Consider the following 23,976-nt stretch of genomic DNA (forward strand, 5'->3'; position numbering starts at 1 on the left):
CCCCAGCCCTGTGTCACCCATGGCAAGGCAGTACTGAGGCAGGGGACCAGCGAGGAGGTCAGCTGCTCGATGAATCAGGGCTGTGTTCACATGGCCAGTCCAGCTCTTGCCACCTAAATGTTTGTGACCAGTTTGTATCCAAGGCCCCAGAGCAAAGTGTGCTGTGACCTCCTTCCCAGGATCCATGTGCTTGGTGCTGGAGGCATCATTTCCAGGAAGCAATCTTGCTCCTTGTTTAATTTACTTCTAAATTATAGATTGTGTGGTCTATGAGCCACTGAATTGGTGCTGCTGAATTTACAAGGGACAGATGAAATTCCTGCATGAAACCTCTCCCGTGTCTGTGGGAGCTCTACTGCACTCCATGAGTTCCTGCTGATTTCAGGGAAGGTTTGTCACCACATAAGTGAAGGGGAACTGACTCCAACCTTTAGGCCTGGGTCTGTTTTTGCATGTGGACGCTTTACTAACAAGCCACACGCCCCGGCTGTGGCTGCCCCCTTAACATTGGGCAAGTGGGTTACTTGCACTTATATGAGCATTTTTCTTATGCTGGCAGGGAGCCCTCCCTTCCTTGCTACCTGCTCTGCTGCGTTTGCCATAGCTAGGGAGCTGGCAGGACCGAAGGCTTGTGGAGCTCCGTGTACGTCCCAGGAGCTCAGTCCTGCCGGGGTTTTGTGGCAGTGACAGCCATAAAGCAGAACAGCCATGACGGCAGGAGCGAGAGCAGCCCCCGTCTCTGCTGCTCTGCTGCTGCTGCCCGTGGCTGCTGAGCTCTCCATGTTGGGGTTTATTGAGGCTGTGCTTTTTGGGGCTAGAGGTTTGTCCAGTATTTAGCACACCAGGGGCTTTATATGAGAAAAGTCATGGTAACTGAAGGGCAGGACAAAGCACGACAGAAATTACAAGGAGCATGAGCCCCTTCCCTGTGCACAGGAGCTGCTGCGAGAGGCTCCTGTTTGCATAACGAAGAGCTCGGCTTTTGCTGTCTGCCTGACTCATTTATGCTTTTCTGCAGCTCCGAGCCCCAATCCAGCCAGACTTGACATTAGCAGATGCCAAATGAATATTTGCACAAATGTTCACCAGCGAGTTTTTGCGCCGCTCCCTCCCTCAAGGTGGCAAGTGTGGGTGTGGAGAGCTGCCCTGCCCCTGTTTGCGAACATGTCCCTTTGAACTCCCTGGCGGGGAGGGTGAAAGAGAGGGGAAAAGGTTTTCCAAGCAAGAAAATAAAAATAATTAATAAAAAAGTCACCTGAACAGGTTCCAGCCTGTGTTATTCTGTTGTTAACCCAGAAACCTGTGGATACTGAAATCTGGGAAAGGAGTGGAGGAATGGAAACAGCCTCTGTAAGAGGAGGAATGTGGTGAGAAAGAAAGCAAAGCCGAAAAAGCCTCAAATAGTGACTTTGCTTTGTTGATATGAAAATTAGACACATACAAATTAGCTAGGAAATATCCTGTTTCTTTCAGGGTGTTGGGGGAGGAGGAGGCATTAACCTTAGAAAGGGAGCTCTCTGGCCACCCCAGAGAAGGTGGGAAGTAAGTGTCAGGTGATGTGTTGACTTTAATGCAGGAAAGGAGCCTGCTGCTGGGAGCAGCACTAATCCTGCATCTGCCTTTTGGGCTGCGGTTGTTAATATCCTCCTTTGTCTCCTGGATGCGAGGGCCCCGTTCCAAGGGGTGCCCACACACTGTCCTGGGCACATGGGCCCCTGCCTTGGCTGGGAAGGGCAGAAAGGGCCAGCTGGGCATGGGTTTGCAGCTGAGGAACCCAAACCTGCTCACCTGGAGGCTGCCCGTGCTGGACACAGCAGCAGGTGCTTTGCCACACAGAGAGAATGGCAGGGATTTCGTGGTGGTTCCCGTGGGAGCAGGACAGACCCTTCCCCTTCCCAAAGCCTCTCAGAGGCTCAGGTGGGAGACAGGATCCAGCCACCTTTCCCAGACCTCCTGAGGCTCCAGCTGGGTTTGCCATGAGCCTGGGAGTGGCAGCAAAACGCCTGAGGATGGAAGAGTTAAGCACACCCTGGCAGCGCTCCCCTGCCTCCCCTCCCCAGGCTCATCTAGCAGATGGGGGAAATACTAATTATCCCCGAGTGAGTGGTAGCTGTGTGGTGAGGGTAATGCTGTCCTGGAGCTGTGCCACACCACTCAGCACGAGGCAGCGCTGCCGAGGGAGCGGGGTGAACCCGTCCGGGGTGACCCACGGGGATGTGGTGGCACCAGCCTGGCAAGAGGACGCTGCAGCAAATTCCATGATCAGGAATCAAAGCAAGGGCTGGAAACAGGCTTGGCTTCTCCCATCCTGCCATACCCTTGCTTTGGGCACACTGATATCCCTAATTCCTCCCAGGAATTCCCAAAAGAACAAGTAGTTTTTAACCACTGCAGTTGGTCTTTGCAGGTAAAGGGAAAGCTGCTCTGGCAGAGACTGTTTTGTTAAAAAACAAGCAAACAAACAAAAATCCACAGATTTAGCATGTCTGAGATGCCAAAGGTGCCTTGTCAGCAGGCAGCTTGTCCCTGGGGTTTGCAGGATGGAGAGATGGGTTCCAGTTGTGTCTTTTGAGTGAGGGTCTGTGCGTCCGCCCCTCCCTTCTCCCCCAACTCCCTGCCACCGCTCCGGGCTCTGCAGATGAAAGCTGCGTTCCAAACAAAGCATTATTGATTATTATCCCCTCAAATTTAAGAGCGGGCTTGCATTTCATGTACACGCCAGAGTCCATGGGCTTTCTGGAATAAATAACACATGGGAGCTTGTTCATATGCCGAGTCAATAGGGAGCTGTCGGCTTTCATGCAATTTCACACGTTTTTTCAGCTAGCTCAGCAATCCAAATGCAAAAATCCAGCAAACAGGGACATCGTGTTTATTTCTGACAATCCCTAGGGAGGACTGTATCCATAAACCAATGAATGGATTACACTCATCCATAGATGATGGCGTTTTTTCCATCTGTGACAGATATTATATGGAAAATCTCCATTTAATATCTGATCCAGGAATAATTCAATACAAGTGAGTAATAGAAGTTTAAAATGCTGTAAGTTCTGCTTAACTCCTTCAGGGTGGGAGGCAGAAGCTGCTGCAATGGAGCTTGTGCATGGTATCTCCCCTCAGTGCGCTGACATCCATACAACTCTGAGGAGCACAGCCTGTGACCAGGTGATCAGGTTTGGACCCTTCTGAAGGATACCCTAAAAGCCTGGTTGGAAATGAACAAGGGGTCTGAAAGGCAGAGGTTGTAGGTGGATCTCAGTCAGTGTTGTCGTGATGGTATTCTGGAATAGTCCGGAGTCCTGGAATCAAAGAATCACAAAATTATTTGAGTTAGAAAGGACCTTAAAACACCTGAGCACGGGGGCACAGGGGCAGGATCCCCCCTGCCCTGCTGCCCATGCTGCTTTTGATGCACAATATAGATAGATATAGAAATATATACATACACATGCCTGTGTCCATAAACACACACATGCAGGCACACACAGCCACACACCCATTATACATACACATACACATATGTGTGTGCCTCTCTGCATTCACTGGTAGCCTCCCAGCATCCCAAAGCTTTTGTCCTTGACCCAGTGACGAGCAGGAGAGGAAAGGCAGCAGATGGGTGCAGACAGAGAGCGAGCGCAGCAAGAGCCGAGCCAATATTGCTCATTATGATAGACAGTGGTCTTAGCACACCAGCAGCCTAATGCAATGTTTCTTGCTGTCAATTTTTTGGTGGATATGCTGGCAATGGATGGATTTAAGGAGGAATGTGAAGTGTCAGAGCTTGCTGCTGTTTGCAGGGATCTTCCTGGTGCAGAGGAGGGCACTGGGGCCCACCAGTGTCAGTGGAAAGGAGCAGGCACAATGATTTATTGCTGAAAGTTCAGCTGAATTTAATGTATGTTTTACTTGCCTGGAGACTGGTTCTCCTTCAGATAAACTGGGGATGAGACCTGGGGCTAGCTGTGGGCAAAAACAAGAAGAGGAGAAAAATAAGCTTTTGCTATTATGATTGAATTTTCTGTGGGATAGATGTTGGGTATGGGATATCCCTGAGTATTCTAACTTGTCCTGTCAGTCATGGTCTCCAAATGACTGTGCAGAATTCAGGAATATTTTGGAACATATGTTCCCCCACCTCTCTGGGGCCAAGTATTTCCTTTTTTTTTTTTTTTTCCCCACAAATACAAGGGAGGAAGTAGCTGATTAACACATCCATTACTCATTTTCGGTGCAGCACAGTCCAAATATCTCAGGTATAGTCCCTGATTTTTGTGGTGAGCACATTATACACTCCCTGAGCAACAGCTGTGGAGCACTTGGTTCTTGAGAAATTAATTAAATTTTGTGTCTTCCCAATAAGCAAGAATTATATCATCATTAGTGTGGAGCAGATTTGGCTAAACCTGCTGCCTTGAAGATGCTTGTTTATGGTTAGAGCCCTGCCAGCTCTGGTGCTGTGGTTTATGGAGTTGTATAATGTTTGTGTGTGTCCCTGTGCCTTTACTGTTCGATCAGTGAGCAAAGAAAGAGGAAATCAGATTTGTTAGCAATAAAATAGTGTACAATAGCTATTAAAATAGGGCAATTACATAATTAGCACGGTAGTGGTAACTCACCCAGCATGAACAACAGTAAAACAGGCCCCTGTTTCCCTCAGTCCAACTCGAGCCGGGACCCTAACAAAACTTCCAAAATGGTTATTTAGTAGAAACACACAAAAAAAACTTAAAAGCTATCGTAAAACTGAGAAGGGAGGCCCAAAAAACCACAGGGAAGCCAAACACTTTCAAAGAAACAATAGTAAATTAGGTGTTAAAGATATAAAAGCCTGTTTCCTAACAATTTAATTAGGTAGCATGTCTGTTACAGACATTATGCTGCTAGTTTTGGAACCCATGGCAGGGCCTCACAGCTCTCAATTCACACTAGCCCCCAAGAGAGGAGTTTGTTATGAAGCACTGATGTTTTTGCTCTACAGAAAAGTGTGATGGTAATCAAGTGAAAATGGCAGGTAGCACAAGAAATTACTATTTTTCTTTGGAACTTTTCTTTACATATATTTACAGTAATTAAAAGCTCAGTTTGAAGAATAGTTCTGGTTTTAATTAGCACCTGCTTCAGTTTCATCTGAGCTCATTCTCTCCAAGAAGGATCAAAACAACAACACTTTCCTGAAATGAGCTTGAGTTTGAGCAGTGTGAGATAAGGCTGCCCCAGCTCCTGTCCTGCCTGCAGGAATGGGGCTCAGCCCTTGCCTAGGTGTGCAGCTTTGCCTGTGGTCTCCTTAACTCCTCCTGCAGCCAAACAGCATCTCTCCTACTTGAGAGTGAACTTCTTCTTTCCCATCTGAAATCTGGCTGGTGGGATTCTGGCTCCACCCAAAAAAAAGGGAATCCTCGTAGCTTTCACAGAGTCATAGTTTTGCCTGGGCTGAGACAACTGTTAGTGACTTGTAAGATTAAATTTGTAAGGTGGAAGTGGGGACGGGAGTGCCAGGGGAGGGAAGGGTTTGGCTTGTTAAGAGGCTCCTGTTAAATGGAAGGGACAGTCCAAGTGCCTCAGTGTTGCTCAAAAAGTCACCCCACCACTGGACTCTGTGATAAAGCCTCTGCTTTTATCTCTGAGGCTCTAAAGATGTGGGTTTTTTTCTCTTGATGGCAAAGAGGGTTGCAGTTAATGACTGCTGTAGAAAGAGAGGGATCTTGTGGAAAGATTCTCCCTGACCTCTTCTCAAAGGTAGGACACTCAGCAGTAATTCCTGCTGTGCTCAGGGCAATTTTTAGGGATAAAGTTTCCATCAGTGTTGCTTGATGGTTTGTTCTTCCATCACCTCCCAGCAGTGTTTATTCCCAGGAATGGAGAGGCATCACAAGCTGAGGTGTCATTTATTTTTAGTGGAGTTTCTTTGCTTAAAAGTGATAGCATGTCCCTGAGGGAGTTAGCCAAAACAAGTGAAGAGATCCTCTCATAGGCTCCCGGTTGGTTTGCAGGCTTTGCCTGAACCATCAGTCTGATTTTATGTCATCCAAAGATGAACGTGCTGCCCTTCCCTCACATCACCTTTGTGCTGCCTGCACGCCCTCAGTGCTGCTGCTCATCCAGCAGATCTCAAACAAGTGGTGTTGTCACCAAATGAGACCAAGCCCATTGGAGAACTGTCTCAGCTCCCTGCAGAAATGGAAATCTTCAACCACAGTTCAGTATTTGTGCACTCCAGGATGCAAATGTGCAGGTCCACTCCAACACTGCCAGCTGGAGGAAAAGTCAGATCTCTCTTTTAGAGCCTGCACAGGGAAGTGCAGGAGCTGCTGGGCTCAGTGCGCTCCAGAGAGGGGTGAGAGCTCTTCTGTAGCATTTTTTGAGGCTTCTAAGCCTTACTTATCTCTTTGCACTTCCAGATCTCCAATGCCGTGCTCAGCTGGAAAAGGGAGGAGCACTTCAAGACAGGACAGGTCTGCTTCAAGCACCTCTGTTTCTGAGGGCAAGGTATGGGGGCAAAGCAGCTCCCCTGAGGAAGAGCTGCTCCCTGCAGCCCAAGCACGGTCCCTGCGTTTTGGGAACATGCACCACCTCGCTTTGTATCTAGAGAATGAGCCTGGGCTAAAGTGCCTCTGCTCGAGAGAGGCACTGCAGGGCCTGGGGCTGCTCTCATGGTGCTGTGAGCGCTGGTGCAGGCAGAGCTGGCTTTCAGTGGCAGTGAGCAGCGGGGTTGGATGGACGGGCTCCTCTGACCCCATCAGCCACCCAGCTGAGCTGCAATGCTCAGAGAGCAAAGATCCAGTGACTTCTCTTACTCTGGTATCATGTCCAAAATTTCTCTCCAGGCCACCGAGATTCCACTTCTCCTCCCAAAGTAGCTGGCAGCAGCTCCCCTCCCCGGGGAGCAGAGGCTCCTGCATTTCCATGCTGTTGTGTGTGTTGTTTGCAAAGGGCTTTGGAGTGAAATCTTTCTCACAAGGCTTTTTTTTATTAGCACTTCATTGTTTTTTCAGGGCTGGAAACATAAGCTCAGCCATCCTGATGCTATTTTGGACCTCACACCTCTACTTGACCTAAGAAAACTAAGGACAGCTGCAAAAATACAAACAAACAAATAACTTAGAGCATTGGATATGCTTTAAACCACTAATGAGCTGAGCTTAACAACCCCCCTAGGAGGCATATGTTAATTTATATGTTTTCATTAAGTCTAGTCTTCAGCTTCCCGATTTGTCTGTGCAGTATAGCAGGGTCCTCAGTGAGCAAGGGAGACAGAGCTGGGACTGGAGCATTGGAGAGAGCTGGAAATAGAGCATTTTCTGCTGTTAAACATCTGCTGAAAAGGACAGTGACAGTGTTAGGGTGGTGTAATGGGATGTTCTGGTCACCGCATGTGCACAGACATCAAGCAAAGAGCTGAAAGAATGAATGCCTGTAATGATGCCTGGTGGGGAGGAGGATGGCACAGATCCGCAGGGAGCTGCCTCAGCCCTTGGTGGGACTCGGGGCCAGGGGCTCTTTGCTGCCAGAGCTGCAAACCCCTGCCCATCTCGCTCCACTTTCTTCCAGCTGAGCTCACGTTTCCCACAGACAAGTACTGAAATTGGGAGAAAATTGACCACTGGAGAAGGGGACGGTAACGTTCCCCCTCATTGCTTCTTGGTGTTACTGGATGTCAGCGGTTCTGGCATAAACAGCTTGTTCCCCCTTCCTAGCTCTATTTTCCAGCTCGTTCCTGTGAAGCAGCAGTTATTCATGACTTCACTCGAGATCTATTGCTCTGGGATTTGGGAAGTGCTGCCACTCCCTCAGCCCACATTGCTGCTGTGGGGTGGGGAGAAGGAGAAATGGGGAATAAACAGAGCTGTCACCTTGCACAAAGTGGCAGATGGAGCTGCCTGCGCTGCCCAACCCAGCTGCAGCCCCGAGGTGGGAGCCAGGGCTGTGACCAGGGCCAGGACACGCAGGAGCTGAAGGAAACTGTTGCCTCCGAGTATAAGCAGCAACATGAGATCCTCACATAGCAGCTGAGATAGGAAAGCACTGGACACATCCATGCCCTGCAGCTCCTCCTTCGTAATTTCTGGAGGCTGACGGTGTGTCGGGTGGTGCAGCAGCAGGGTCAGTGGCTGGTGAGGCTGCTGCAGCCTCTTGTGCTTGCCCTGGGCTGTTTGATCCATGGGAAATCCAACTTGTCCTCTTACACAGGGCAGATGCAGCCCCTGGGATTCAGGCCTGAGTGGTCTGACCTGTGGAGGCAACACTGATGACCGGGGGGAGTTGAGGTCTTCAGGGAGGGGTGTTGAGAAGATCAGGGGTGTGTTGAGATAGCAGAGGGATACCGATAGAGAGGGGAGCCAGCAGTGCTCATTGCCCAGCCCCACTCCAGACATTGGTGCTATCGTGACAGGCAGCAGAACAGAGTCCACTGCCTCCAAATGTCTCTTTGATTGGAGAACTGAGATGGGTAAAAATAGCAACTTACTGTTGAGGAAAACTGCTTCCTGTCTGGGCCTGATTTCATCGCCCAGGCCAGTGCAGCTGCAAAACCACAGCCTGGCTCTGTCACTTTGCGCTCTCCTTTTACATGAGATCCAGTCACTGCATTTCAGAGGGGCCTCTGGTCCTCAGGGTTCTGCTTCAAGGTACCCAGCCTCAAATATTTGGGGCTCCACATCAGTCACGTTTGAAATATACTATTTGTTTATTTGCACTGAGATTGCCCTGAGAGGCTTCCTCGCTCTGCTAGGAAGTTCCCACCCTGTTTTACTTATGATCTAACCTTGCAGTTCGTAACCCTCTGGCTGGGAATGGGCACCCATGAGAGGGAAAACTCACTGCCCCTGCTTTGTGTTGGGAGTGTGGTCATTTTGCAGCTGGACTCGGCTCCAGCTGGATGACCAGGGGAAAAGGCTGGAGGGAAGTGGAGAGAAGAGCAGGTCACAGACTGGACACATTCCTCTTGAATGGGATCCAAAGGCTGTAGCCTGCTTAGGTGCAACAGAATGCTGGTGGGTGTAGGAGCAAAGGCTGAGTGAACTCGAGCCATTTGGTCAAGATCTTTTCTTACAGGCCATGTTCTTTGCCTCCTAGGACTGTAACTCTTGGTTTGCCTTGCAGAGGTGAAGTCATTTTATGGGTGATCTTAGAAACTGCCCCTGGAACAGGATTGAAGCCTTTTTTGGGGCAAACAATCCCCTGGGTGCTTCTAGATTTCTGGGATGGCTCCTTTAGAGAAGCGTGGAACCAATCATTTGGATCACGTCTCATCCTGCCAGCTCATGCTCCTCTGTCTTTCTGCAGATGACTGTCACCCCATGGTGCCACAGCCTGTGTGGTCACCCACCCTGTGCTTCCTGCCCCACCAGGTTATCACCAAACACACAGTGAGGAGCTGCAGCATCTGAAACAGGGCTCAGGCAGATGGCAGATGAGCTCCAGCAGTCACAGGGCATCTTCAGAAAGAATGGAGCAGCTCTGTCCCAAGAGTGCTGTTCTGGAAGAGGGGAGTGGCTGAATCTCACGCAGATCTGATGCTTTGCATTGAACGTTGTCATGTTTCACAAACACTTGTGTTGTGACTTACACCAGCAAGTGTTTCCTCTGTTTTTGGAGGTATCTCATGTGGGTTCTGGCTCCTCAGCCTGTGGGGAGGCTGCCTGTTCAGTGTCATATGATACTTCAGTGGCCAGAGTTTCCTCACATTCGTGTGTCATTGCCTTCATTTTTGGTAAAACTGTGTTCAGATTTTCTTTTCTTCTTTCCATCTTAGGAGTAGAATAACTCTGAGGATTTGTTCCACTACAATCCCTCTTCCCAGAACAGTAGATAAATATTTCAAGCTGTGTCTGATTTGATTTAAGATCTTATTTCTGTTGCTGAGGTACATTTTCCTTGCACAGAGAACAGGCTCCATCAGAGCCATGATGATTCACAAAGGCTGACTTGCCAGTTGTGTTCTCTGGTTGTTGCCGGGCTTGGGAAGCAGATCTGCCCTGGACCTTCCCACAGACTCAAGGGTTGCAACTGGGTCAGGCTGGGTGTTAATGGGAGCTGCTCAGAAGGTGGAATTTCCTGTAGGAGAAGCTCTGACACTCCCCAGCTCCAACTCCCCTTTTGTTATTGAATCAATATACAAAGGTGAAATTTGAAAGTTTCCCACAAAATGTAAATTTAGGAACTGTTCAGAAATGAAAGCCTTATTTAAGTGATTTCTTCCTACTTTCCTATTATACAAAATCAGGAAAAACTAAAATATTAGGCAGTGGAAAATCTAAAATCTCTAGAAGGCTTGAGTCAATATTCAGCTCTGTGCAGCAGTGGAAGCAAAAAGACCAGAATGAAATGAAGCATGTCAATGGCATTGAGAGGAATCAGCATGGTGGTGATGAAACACCGTGTTTTGACATTCTCCTGGTGTAAAATTTCATTGAAATTGACAAACTGCTGAGAAATATTTTGATTTTTAAATAGACTTTACTGGATGAGAAATTGCTCTGTTGAAAAATTTTCAGCTGGCTCTATTGCAAACTGAGTCAACAGCTGATGAGCAGACCATGTCACTGCTGGGGAGGGCTGGAGACACGTGAGGGTCAAACCCCCAGCACTTGAGCAGCCACTCATCAAATACCATTTGCCTGGAGCAGGAAGCTGGGCTGAACAAGAACGACAGCGTTTGGCACCTCGGGAGTGTCCAGATGGCCCCGCAGCAGGTGTTGGCTCTGGAGAGTGGACACAACCCAAGCTGTTATCAAGGCCTCTCGCAGCAGCCATTGCAGAGACTGACAAGGCAGGATGCCTTCGCCAGGAGCCAGAGTCAGGTCCTGAATCAGCCTCTAAATTCCAAGCAGATGTAAGATGTGGAAGCAGGAGGAAGATAGTGAGAGGAGCTGTTCTCTGGAACAGACCTCCTGGAACACGTGCTCGTGTCTTCTGCTAGACAGGCCTCTGCCAAAGGAGAGCATCAGATCTGAGGAACTGCTGGTTCAAACTGACACTTGATCTCCTCTAAGGTGATTCTTTGTTCTGTGGTCAGCTTCAGAGCGAGAGGAAACATGCTGAACTCCACAACTGCCTCACTCCCAGTAATTCCTTGTAAACTAGTCAAATTATATACCTGAAGTGCTAAATAATAATAATAATGTAACACTTAAGAAGAGCTGTCAGTCAGAAAAATGTGTGCCCTGTTTTTGGGTACATAACCATGAGCTGCTTTGTCTCTAGGTGGAACACTCAGCCAGACTCAGCCCAACCTGAGGAGCTGCAGCTGCCACAGGTACTCACATGCTCAGTCCAGTCTGGCCATGGCTACACTGGGAAAATGTAGGAGGACAACAGACGTAGCACATCCCCCCTTTCTGTGGTTTCTTCAAGTGTTGTGCATTCAGACTATTACATGATAGGAGGATTTATCTGAAGAGTTCCACAGCTGGAAGATGTGTGTGATAGATGCATGGTAGGAGATAAGACCTTTTTTTAATGCTTGAAGAAGGTAGAATACAGCTCCACAATGACACGAGCTGTGCTCATTTGTGAGCCCTAAGGCTCTGGAGTGCTGTGAGCCCAGGGAGACCAGGATGTGTTTGTGCTGGAGCTTGGCCACGCTGTGGGGTGGGACATGGGATCAGTACCTGGAGAGGGGGAGATGAAAGCTGTTACCTGCCAGTCACAGCCCTTGGACATGGACAGTGAACAATGGCATCCCAGCACACGTGGGGACACCACTCACACAGAGCTTACACTGCGAGAGGAAAACTACAAAGCTCTGGTTTGGAGTGAAGTTCTATTTGTTTACTTCTCCTGACGCTTAGGAGATAAACAGGTGCTCTTTTTTTTTTTTTTTTTTTTCTTTCTTTTTTTATTTTTTAAAATTTTTATGCTGATTTGCTGGGAACATCTTGGATAATTTCTCCCGATTGCCTTTTGATGTGGATTGAAGGTTAGAGTTGGGCAGAAGAACAACTGATGGGCTAACAAGGAGATTTTTGGTGCACATGTGACAAATGCCAGGCCAGGAGGTCCCACCATCATCCTCATCTGGCTTGATACCCCTGGGCTGCTTTTAGCAACCCTTCCCTTCTCTCTGAGGTGACCCTAGGTGACCCTAGGTTTTCCACAGCCCCAGGTATACAAGAAACACCACTAGTAGCAAGAAATAGGTGGGTAATTTGTAATGAATAATATAAATAGCAATGCTGCCTTTTTTCCAGTCTGTGAATTGTCAATATGAAAAGGTTGGATTTTTCTTTGAGAAACTTGTTATTTGGAAGGTTTAAAAAAAAAAAAATCTCTGAAAAGAAAGAAAATCTTGGTCTGGAGCTTATTAGTGAGTAGTTTGTTGTTAGTGTTTGATAGTCCAAGTCCAGGCTGTCTTGCATGCATGCACACAGCTCACATGGCCCTGATTAAATCCCTCTAAAACCCAGGGAGCTTTCCTGCTCACACTGGCAGGCCCTGGAAGGTCCATGGAGAGGACCTCCTCATCTGAAAGGGACAGGAATACTCTGGAATAGGTTTCTCCATGTTTACACCTGGCTATAGGTATTCATCATGCTGGCTGAGACTCTTCAATATTGGCTCAACATTTGTCTGCTCAGGGAACAAACCTGTCCAGTAACTCCTCTGTCAGCAAGCCTGACTGAGCTTTGGGCTGCATCCTTGTAAGCTCAGAATTTAGCAAGGGATTTTTAACAGGTTTTATGAAAACAGCTTCTTAGGCAGAGGAGAGATGCCAGCCCGGTATTTAAAGGGCTAGAATTATGTGGGATGAATTTTCTGAAAGTGCCTTTCCAGTTTGCAAGCCCAGTTCCCACTTTCTTTTCATTCTCTTGTGTTGGTTTGCCCACTCCAGCTCTCATTGCTGGCTCTGTTCCTGACTCCTAAGCCCTGGAAATACCCAGCTGTCCATCTCTCCCCCAGAGCCACCACAGGTCTGGGTGGGCCACAGGTGCCACCTGGCATAGTGAGGTGCTGAGAGTGGAGCTCCTGGGACATTCAGTCCTGTGGTGTTGCCATCAGTTTCCAGGCCTAGAAACCCATGAATGCCCAGCTGGAGCTTTCTTGTATCTTCAGTGACCTACAAAAATCCAGTTCTGCAACATGAATTCCTTCGACTGTCCCCAGGAGCACTTCACCTCTTTGAAAATCTCCCTCATTCCCTGTTCTTTGCCTGCTGGGGTTTTGGCTGATGGGGCATATCAGGCTCCTTGGAGCCCTCAACCCAACTGCAGCAACATTTGATGCCTTCTTAGAGCCTGGAAATGCTGTAAAAGATCGAGAGTGCTCAAGGCTGCTTCTTGAAACAGTGTAAGCACTGAAAACACAAACTGCTCTCTGAGGGAGAAAAGGGGGTCTCTTGCAACCCAAGAAGGTTCAGTGACCAGCTCAATGGCTTACACAAATCTCTTCTGGCTCCCAATCTTTGTGTCACCTCTGAGGCTTGGCTGTGAGTCTGGTACCCACCACAGAGACACTTCCTGACTCTTTCAGGAGCCTCCCAGTTTGCTGTTGTGATGCAAACTCTGCCACAGCTGCTGCACCCACTCAGCTTTCTCCAGCAAAGCCTGTCCCTTGCTCCCCAGAAAGTTGTACCCTCTCCCCCTCCACACTGTGGTCCCAGCTAGCCTGGAGCACAGGAAGCAGGACGAGGTCTGTTCACAGTGGAGCACATCTGTGAAGGAGATGTGAACAAGAGAGATGTGTTCCAGCCTTTGCCCAACCGCAGGCTGAGGGTTTGCCCTGCTTCCCCCAGCATCTCCTGGGATCCAGACCCAAACCCATCCCTACTGTACCACTGTCAAACGCTTCCACAGCCCAGCTTTTGTCTCTTTCCAGGCTTGTCTGCAAGTGGAGCAGAGAGAAGGGGTGAAGAGAAGGTAGAATGGGTGATGTCTTTTAAACTGGAAAGAGGTTATGTTTTCTTGGTGGAGTCAGTGCACACATATCCAAGGATGGACTGAAAATTGGAAAGGAACAGAGCCCAGCTTACATAGCTGTGCAGATAGCCATGGGCTGGCCAGCATGGAGCAGGAACACTGTGCCATGACAGGAGGCTGGCGTGGGATCATGTCAGATTATTAGTGCCTCTTGTTTTATAAGCAAGGTTCTGGGGGAGGAAATATGTAGAGAAGTGAAACTGGTGATTGTACAGGCACGCCGGCGATTAGGGCTGCAGTGGGTGGGCAGTCTGTGGGGGCTGCTGTGTTAACTCCAGCCAAGGAGAGGCACATGCTTTCCAATCTATGCTATCTCAGTTTCAGTGCTGCAGACAACCCATCAGGGTGTCATTAACAAGCAGTTATTCTGCTCTTATTGCTGCGCTTTAAGGAAATATGTCAAAGGCATTTCTTGTGAGCGAGGTCTCGGTGCGATCAGATTGCTCCAGCCTTCTCACAGCATTCCATTCAGATTATAATACACAATAGTTCAGACCCTGCTGTGTCCCATTACTCAATTATGAAATTGCTTTAGAAGTTGGAGCTTACTGATTGGCTCCCAATGATTTCATACCCATCATATTTCTGTGTTTGTGCTCTTGGGCTGACTGCTCTGTCTGGTTGGTTCGAGCCATTTCACTTCTCTGTTTTATGCACTTGCGTATATTTTATACCTGTCTGTATCATTAACTAGGTCCCTCAATATGCTTTGCAGCTTCAAACCAGGCTGTGAAAGTGCAAATTACCTTGGAGGGCTGTTGTTGGGGGTATGGAGCCTTCATTTATTGGCTCAGGGCTGAGAGAGGTGGGAAGGTGTACTGAACTCAAGCACAGCCCCATGGTGCAGAGCTCCTCTGCCTCCCCTGCCTGGCAGATGTGCAGCTGCCCACGAGAGAGCAAAATGGGGAGAGGATGATGGGGTGCAGCTTCTGCCAGTCAGACTGAATCCTAAAGCACTTATCCTCCAAACATCACAACCATTTCATCTGCTACCCATCACAACCAGCCTCTATAAAATTTAACTTTGTTCATGAATTACTCACAAGGGACAAGGAAAAAGTGATATTGGTAGTTGGTGAGACCTGCTTTCATGTATCAGGTCTTGACACAGCTCTTTGGCCTCATGGAGTAAACCTTTCTTATTGGTGGAAGATTTGCTGGAGAGAGGCACTGCTGCTTTCTGTTAAAATAGGGATTTTACACCTGTTGGAAATAAACCCCAGGAAACCTGAATGGATGTGGTTTGATTCCACTGAATGACACAATTTATCCTATTCTGCATGAAAGGAGAGTGAACAAGGATGAAGTCAGGAGGATTCAGCTTGTACATCTTAGAGATGGTCAGTCCTGTTTGAACCCACCCATGTAAGAACTGAAGCAAGGTCCTGTTCTAAATTAAGACAGTGTTATGTGATCTAGTTTGGAGAGCTTGGGCTTTGAACTTTTCTAAAATGACTGCAAGTATCACTTTGAGCATCTATTATTAACAGCAGTGTTAATTTTCAGTGCCATTTTGTACCACCCAAAGCAAAAGAGCTGAGGCTGATAAACTGATAGTACATGCATTGCCAGAGCCCATTAGAATCAAATTGTTGACATCTTCTAGGGAGATGCTGAGATTACAAAAAAAATCTGTGCAAAAATGTCCTTGGTATGCAATTAATATTCTGCCTTCTCTGTCAATAAAAGAATGTGATTCAGAGTCAGAGGGAGCTGCTCAGGGGGTTGGATGTGTTTGGGAGCTGTGGATGTGGAGCAATTGGAAGACATTGACCTCATGCTCAAGCCCTCAATCTGCTGTTCAAGGGGGGGAGATTTCTTAATAAAACCCCTGAACTCTGGTGGTCCCTCAAGAGCTTCCCTTGGGTCAAATCCTGAAATTCTCTGTAGGTTAAGTCCTTGCTGGAGACATTTAGATACAAATTAAGATGAATCCAGGACACTGGATCTGTCTGGCTTGTTTTTAAGGAATAGTTTCTTTCCCAGCGTCAGTGTTTAGCATTTTTTTGTTCCTACAGTTCAGATTAGACCACCAGCAGGTTTGTTTCACCCTCTAGGTGTTATCAGGGAATTACTGGAAAGCAGCATGACTTTCTATACCTTTGATGCTGGTAAAATGATAGCCCCTTCTGCCTACACAGGGATGTAGCTAGAAGGTCTTTAAAAGGTTTCATCTTATAGTTCCAAGATGAGCTAAGGCTTTGGCAATGGCAACAGGATCCTCTCACCTGCCAGCAGATAAGGATCATCATAAATGTTCACCATTCTGGGTTATGCTGTTCAGTCAATTGAGTACTCAAAAAATATCCAGCATTGTGTCATATACATTTTTCCCTTTTAGGGTTTCCCTTGGATGTGATCATTCTGATGACCTGCCACACCACTAGGTGCTTATCTTGCAAAGTTATTTCATGTATTTATTAACTCATTGTGTTTACTTATTTGAATATTCTCTGCAGATGAGACATATGGCAATTGCTGGCCAGCTTAGTCTCAGCTGCTCCTCAGATCCAGCTGCTAATATCATTTCATAACTTGGCTCGTGTAGTTCAGATCTGTACCAAAAGACTCTGGTTTGAATTACCATTATATTTTATGTTAATACTAAGCAAACTCACAGCTGTCCTACATTGCTGTTTCCACCCTCCCTGGAATTCAGCTCTCAGACAGAGGACATAACACTCTTGTATGTCTGTCTCTCAGGCTTTCAGATCTGTCCTGGACTTGTCTTGTCTAGAGCAGAGAAGATGTGCTAATTGCCACTGCAGCATTCTCAGCTCGAGAGTTCCATGGCTTTTTCAAGGACAGTCCTTAGTCAGACCTGACCTGGAAAGTCTTTCCAGCAAAGCCACAGTGACTTTCAGCTGGGTAGCCTAGGAAAGACTTAGGTGCAGACTATCCAAAGTCTCTGAGGGTGTTTGGGATGGCATTTCAGAAGTATTTAGTCACCTAAAGATGAGGAATGGTATCTAGCAGGATTTTCCAAACCACACTGGGCCTCAGTGGGGTTATGTGTCTGTGTCAGGAAGTCAGTAGAGTTAAGCTCTGAAGCACACTGGGGCAGAGGGCTCCATGCCCTGGACACATCTGCACATCTGCAGGGGCACCAGCACCTTTTGGAGCCTGGTGATGGTGAATGGCAGCCTGGAAGCCGAGCACCTTACCCCAGCTCTGGGGAATGATCTCACCTGCAGAATAAAACCTCCCAGATCACCTGCACTCAGCTGCTGTCTGGGGCTCAGGTGTGGGGGCCGCCCAGGACAGGCATTTCCAGCTTGCTCCATCACTGAGACTGCACAAACAGCTCTCATCTGTGGGAACGACATTTCAGTCAGCTGTGTGACCCAAATATTTTCTTTTTCCCGCAGAGGCAGAGTTGTTAGGGAGGGGAAGAATATCAAACAGTTGGATTTTTTGTGCTCTCTGAGTCCTGGATGAGCAATGCTCACAGCCACCTTTCAGTCCACGGCTGCTGATGTGCTCCAGGCCCTATTTCTTTAGTACAAGGGGGGAATGTGGCCTTCTGCTAGTGAGCAGCTCAGCTCTTTCCAGAGAGGGAGGGTCTCGTGCCTGCCTGCACTCACTGAAAGCTGGATATTTCTGTTGGTGACAAGCTAAGTGGTCATCGTTTTTGGATGAAAATAGAGAAAATATGTGAATCCACTGTAAACCCCACCATCAGCAATCCCCTGGGATAAAAGGCTAGAAAGCATCTCAGGTGACTTTGGGGTGTGCAGCAGGCTGGCAGCCGTGGCACCAGCACACTGCAATCCACAGCGTTGCCAACAGGCACAAACGTGGCCCTGCAGGGAAATGTGGCCAGATGTGGGTTTGAGGTGCACCTCACCTGGGAGTTTTCCAAGGTATACCGGGATCGTGCTGTGCAGCTGAGAGCCAGCTCCTCGCCCTCCATCTTCTGCTTTCTCCTCAGAGTGAATTCAAGTTTATTTAATCTCAGATTTCTTGCTGAAGAATGCTCAGTGAGCATGAAATGCCTTTGAACTCCAGGAGTTTTGCTACTGCCTGTAACAGGGACGGGAGCAGGAGACGGCCACTCCCGCAGCCGTGGCAAACACCTCTGCTCTTCAGGGGCAGGGAGCACGGGGGTCCCTCTGTGCTCCTGCACACCTTGGGAGCACTCTGCGAAGCAGGGGGGCACGGGGTGTGCCCCTCGTGCCCTGTGCTTCTGCCCACACATGGCACACGACGGGGGCACGCTGAGCTCCATGTGAAAGTGTTTCCAGCCCAGACAACAAACAGCTGCGAGGGACTTGGAATCCATCAGAAAGCAGATAGCCAGAAAACCCTTTCCATGAAGAGAAGAGGGGATTTATTTGCTGAGTGCTGCAAAGATGCATACATTTTCCTAAAAAATCATTTGTAGTGCCAACGTGAAGATTCAGTGCATTGTCAAAACAAGCCAAGATTCTTATTGAAACCAATTGTTTTGGTTTGTTAGGCTACTTTGCTGCGGTACCTCTAAGCCAGCAGATGTATTGGGGTTTAGGAGAGCTGCTGCAGCCAAACCTGTGGTGGCTGGAAATGACTGTGAGCTGAGCAGATGCAGGGGATTCTTTGCCACAGGAGGCTGTGCCATGGTACCTGGGACACGGTGTGTCAGGTGCTGGCTGGCTCTGGGAGCAGAAGGGCTCCTGATAAGGCTCCATACTAGAGGAGGCAGTGAAAATTTTCTGGGAATCCTTGGTGCCCCCCACTTGCAGACACAGTGATGAAACAGAAGAAAATAAGACAAAACCCACATGCTATTTATTGTAATCGTCTTTCCATTTGACTGAATGTCATGAGTAACAAAGACCATTTTGAAGAGAGGGGTCATGGCTTTTATTAGGCTAACTGTGGTGATACCAGGGAAGCAGAAGAAGCCCTTGTGCACTTGAAAGCTTGTCTGTTTCTCCAGCTGTATTGGGCTAATAAAAGCCTCTCATCCTCCAGCAGTACCACTGCTAGCTTAAGAAATAAATGTGATGCTTCTGATGTGCTCTTCTGCTCTTCATGGCAGCAAGGCTGTCCCACCCAGGCTGATGAAGACAGACAGGGTATATGAAACAGGAACCGGGTCTGACATGTCTCTGGTGGATGTACTAATGTAACTCTTCATTTACCACCTCAGCAAACAAAGAATCCTCTTAAAAAATCTATTGAATGTGTATTTGAAGCTAGAATTATTAATATTGACTTTATTCAGACTATAGCACTGGAATTAACAGCACAAGCCAAACAAAGGTTAGAACTTCTAGTGGGATGGGTAGAGAGGGCAATTCCAATAGTAAACGCATCAAAAATCAGGAAGCTGAGAAATAGGAATTCTTCATTTCCTGCTTCTTTATTGAGCCTTTTATTTCCTCCCAGCTCACATCTCTCTGGAGTCAGTGCTAATGTGCTCCTTTAGATACTGTTTCCATCTCCCAGTTGGTGCTGAGAGCTCATTATGCATTATGGCACACAGAAGGAAACCTGAAAGCTCCTCTTTGGGGAAGAGACTGGTGGAAGCAGAATGGTTTCAAAGCAGATGTGCTGGGTTGCCCCAAATGCGGTGGTCCGTGCTGGGTACTGGGTGGAACATCTCAGTGCTGTCCCATGGTGAACACTTTGGGAACATTTCATTTTCAGGTGTTCTCAAGTGGCACTGGGAATCCCAAGGGGAAGATGTGTTTCATGTCAGGGAAGCATAGGCAGATGGCTGAATAGTGACTTTGTTCTTGGTGTCCCAGAAGTGCTGCTGGACATGAGACCTGCCACCATTCCCAGGGTGTTCTCCCTCTCTGGGAAGCACTGGAGCTCAGTCCCTGCCCTTGCTCTGGGCTGCTGAGGTACATTCAACCTTTTAAATGCAAGCACCTCCAGGAATGCCAAGATTCCCATGATCTGAGCAAAACTTCAGACTCAGCCTGCCTTCTGTGAGCGGTATTCTCTCATCTGAGCTTTAAGGCAAACTCCCAGCCTATCAGACTCTTGGCAGTAATTTCCACACCAGTTTGTTGTATTTGGACTTGAGATTCCCCCTTGACCCCAAAAGTCACACTAAAATGCTAAAAGTATTTTCTTTACTTGCTAAAGAAAACACAGAGGGCTTTATTTAGTTATTCATAACTCCTCAGCCATTCTTCAGTCACTTCATGATTTCCAGAGATGTTATCTGTGCTGTTGTCTCCCAGCTCACGCCACTCAGAGCAGCTCAGAGGGGAAGGAAAGCTGTTACATTTCATTGTCCTCAAAAGAGGGGAGAAAAATCCGACTCGTGCTCCCAACCCAAACAACTCTGCTGCCTCGTGCATTCTTGACAGCCAGGAAGGCTCTCTTGAAACCGTCTGCAGCGTTTAACTCCCTTCTAACAAGTTGGCCATTTCCATAGAGAAGATTTTTTCTCTACTGATTTATGAGCTTTAATTTATATGCAAGCCTGGAATACTTGCTTTGGGAAGAGTTCTACCTCCAGCCAAGCGAGGGCTGAGATGCAGAGCACTTTGCGTGGTATGTTTGGTATTTCCACGCCACATTCTGCAGCAGCCCAAAACACCCCAATTTCAGAGCCAGCCTGGTCGTAGGTGGTGCTGAGCACTCTCCCTCCAAGCCTGGCTGGGCCAAGAAGTTGCATTATTGAATTAGGTGGATTTAAGAGCTTTGGGAAGCCTCTGTGCGACCCAGGCAGGCACAGTCTGCACTGCGGCAGCCTGGGCTCCCGTGCAGCCCCTGCATGACCTGGGACATTGTTTGACCAGGTTTCCATGGGTGGTGATGGAATTTTCCAATCTGGAACTGACTCACCAGAGCCTGGGTGTAGGTAGGATTGTGCTGACTTTGCTGTTTCCTTTGGAAATGGTGGAGAACTTTCGGTCCTTCTCTGCATCAGGTCAGGAGCTCCTGATTGGCTTGTGGTGACTGGTGATCTGTACCCTGAGGCCTGGTACCATCCCAAATTGAAAATTGCTGCTACTGTATCTCAGCTGAAGGGTGGTACCTTCTACCTGAAGGGTGGTGAATTTTATCAACACATTACTAATTTCATCATATGCAATGTAGGAGCAGCATGTTTTTCATCCACTGGTTTGTTATCACCACTTGTGCTGTGTTACACATGCATGTGAGGGCATTGGCTCCTGGGTCCTTAAAACCTCAGGAGCCATGCTACAACCCCTGGAGTTTGGTGGAACCTTCGGAGGCTTCAAACTTGGCTGGAGTGGAAGGGGTCACGTGAAGCCCCATAGGTTGGATTCACTGATTTAGCTCTGGATGGAGATGCTTGCACATCCTGGAGGTGGTGAGACCTGTTGGCTTGGTGGGTCACCCTAACAGAGCTGTGAGCTTGCAGCAGCAGTGTTTACACCATTCTCAAGTCTTTACCACTACCATCCATTCACACCAACTCCTGCACGAGCCTCAACGTACTTCGTCTCGCACGTTAGGGTCAGGATGTTGCTACCACGCTGTTACCCACCTCCAGATCTGTATGGGAATAAAGAGACTGCTTTAAAGCAGACTCTGCTTCGGGTGAAACCAGGAGGGGTCGGGGAAGGTGGGGAGAGCTGTTGTCTGCACAGATGGAGTGGTGAGGACCTCAGCAGTGTTTGGTTCTTGGCAGCAGGTTTGGTCTGCTCAATGCCCAAAAAATGGTCCTTGCCTGGGTCACCACCATCGCTAGGTGATGGAATTAATTACTGATCAATAACTGGATCTGAAGTCTGGAAGGATCCTGCTACACACGAGGAACTCCTTTCATCTGTTGGACAGCTTCTCTGACTGTTTAGCTCACGGCAGGCCGTGGGGTTACCACTGACTGCAGCAGGCCTCTCTGAAGAATACTGAGAAGATCTCCCATGGAAAGTGGTTTAGGGTTCATGGAACAGCCCCCTGCTGGGGATATGCTCAGTCCTGAAGATGCATGTAGGTCTGAATGGAATAGCGTGATGGACATCCCAGGAGGCTGGGAGTGTGGATTTGGATACAGGCACCAAGGCTTACTCACACCCTTGTGATAAGCCAGCCTGGGGGAGAGGCTTATTTATCTGTTTGGCTGTAGACAAGGCAGTAAAAGGTGATCTTTTAGCAAGCTCAGAATAAGGAAACCTGAGTCAGAGACAGCCTCAGCCTCCTTCTCTGCTATCTGTGCTGCACTAAACAGGATAATTAATCACTCTCTCTGGCTTATATAAAATTGCACTCTTGGATGTGACCTCCCTCATGGGACCCACTCCACCCACCAGTACCTCCCTGACCTCATCTCCCCTCTCCCTTCTCCACCTGGCATCTCCCCTGCAATGCCTCTGCTCCCCTCCCATCCTGCTGGCAGCTCCTCGCCACCGGGGCCGGTACTGAGCTCGCTCTTGCCAAGTCTGGCTCCTGCCTTGTTTTTCATTTCCACTAGGGAGTCCCCTCCCCTACCTGCCTCTCACCTACACCTACCTTCCAGTTTTCCCTCTCCACCACTTCCTGATCCTCCCTCTAAATATAGGCTGTGTGGTTTGGGAGTTGCCAAACAAAGAAACAAACAAACCAGGGGAAGCTTGTGGTTTCAGATACTTTTCTCTTGCTTACCTCGAGTGAGAAACCACCCTTCACACAAAGTCATGGCTGAGCACAGCCCAGCTCTAAGCCAGAGAAGCACCAGCAGGGATGGGATCAGCCATGGGGGAATCAGCTGAGCTGGTCCTTGTAGGACATGGAGCGCAGTTTGTGTAAAACCTCTGCTTCCCACCCTTCTGAGTTACTGTGCTGCACCAGCTCTGTGCTACTGGTAAGGAAAACAAAGCCCAGAGGTGGTCATCTGATTGGCTTCTTCATCTCGTGAGGAACATTATTCTCCACCAACTAAATCAGCATGGGATGGATTGATCTGTGTTGCTGCTGGGAATTAGTTAAAATGTTCCTTGAAATGCCCAGGAACTGAATGTCTTTAGGCATGACACCTCCAGTGTTTGATCAACAGCTGTCTGGGGAAAAGGTCTCAGAAGCAACAGCAGCAACAAAATCGAAACATACTAGTATGTATATAAATATATGTATATTATGTCTGAGGAATATAACTTGTCTGATATTAAAATCACAGTGGACTGGGGGAAGAAAACCCCAAGCTTTTAAGACACAGTGTCTTACATAGCTGTCCTCTAGACCCCAAGGCTTGGCAGATTGTTCTCATCTGCATCAATTTATCTGATAAAATATACTGCCTTTATCTGTGCAAATTTCCTTTCTAGAAAGGGAACAGCACAATCTCTATAAATCCTGTGGATTAAGAGATTAATGGAGCAATCCCTGGCCTTTGATTTGAGGGAAACCAGTGAGGTTTTGCAACACCTTTTGCTATGTCCTTGGTGTTGCAGGAATGGACACTGCTCTGTAATGGGTACATCATCCTCTTTGTCTGTACTCCATCTTTGCAGCTCCTCAAGTCACAGAGCTCCATGTCCTGGATTTCTTTGCTTTCTCCAATGTGAAAAAAAAATCCCAAAGGCTCCATTGAAGACCCCTGTGTCAGTGCCTTCCTCCACCATGGCGTCAGGGCTCTGATTTCCCACTCTGCCAAGAGAGCTGAGTTGTGTCAGTGACGGAAGCAGCCCTGTGAGCTGGTAGTTATTGGTCAGTATTTATGGCGCACTTCACAGTGAAATGACAAAAGAAGCAATTAGAGAAAGACTGAAACAGTGAAGAACCAAGTCTTGATATCTAGCACAAACCTGGTTATCTAGAATTATTATTATACTATCACTCCCACTGAGATGGGCAAAATATAAGCCAGGCCTATCCCTAGGTTAAATTTTGCCCTTAGGTACCAAAGTAACAGGGATAATCTGCAATGAGTTTGCCTGCCAGTGTTCAAATTGAGCTCTGAACTGTACTGGCTTTACATCCTAATGGTGACAATGAAATGTATTGAGCTAGAAACTGGTTGATTTGCCACCAAACATGAATGTACTGGAGCATCCAGTACATTTTAAAATAATGAATTATTATTATCTAATTAATTATTTTATTTAATTGATGTAATTAATTAATTAATTAAAATATTTGTTGTGATTGCTGTACTAATTAAATTCAGTTGTTG

Source organism: Pyrgilauda ruficollis, unplaced genomic scaffold (assembly GCF_017590135.1).
Source record: "Pyrgilauda ruficollis isolate IOZ18807 unplaced genomic scaffold, ASM1759013v1 scaffold105, whole genome shotgun sequence".
NCBI classification, from domain to species: domain Eukaryota; kingdom Metazoa; phylum Chordata; class Aves; order Passeriformes; family Passeridae; genus Pyrgilauda; species Pyrgilauda ruficollis.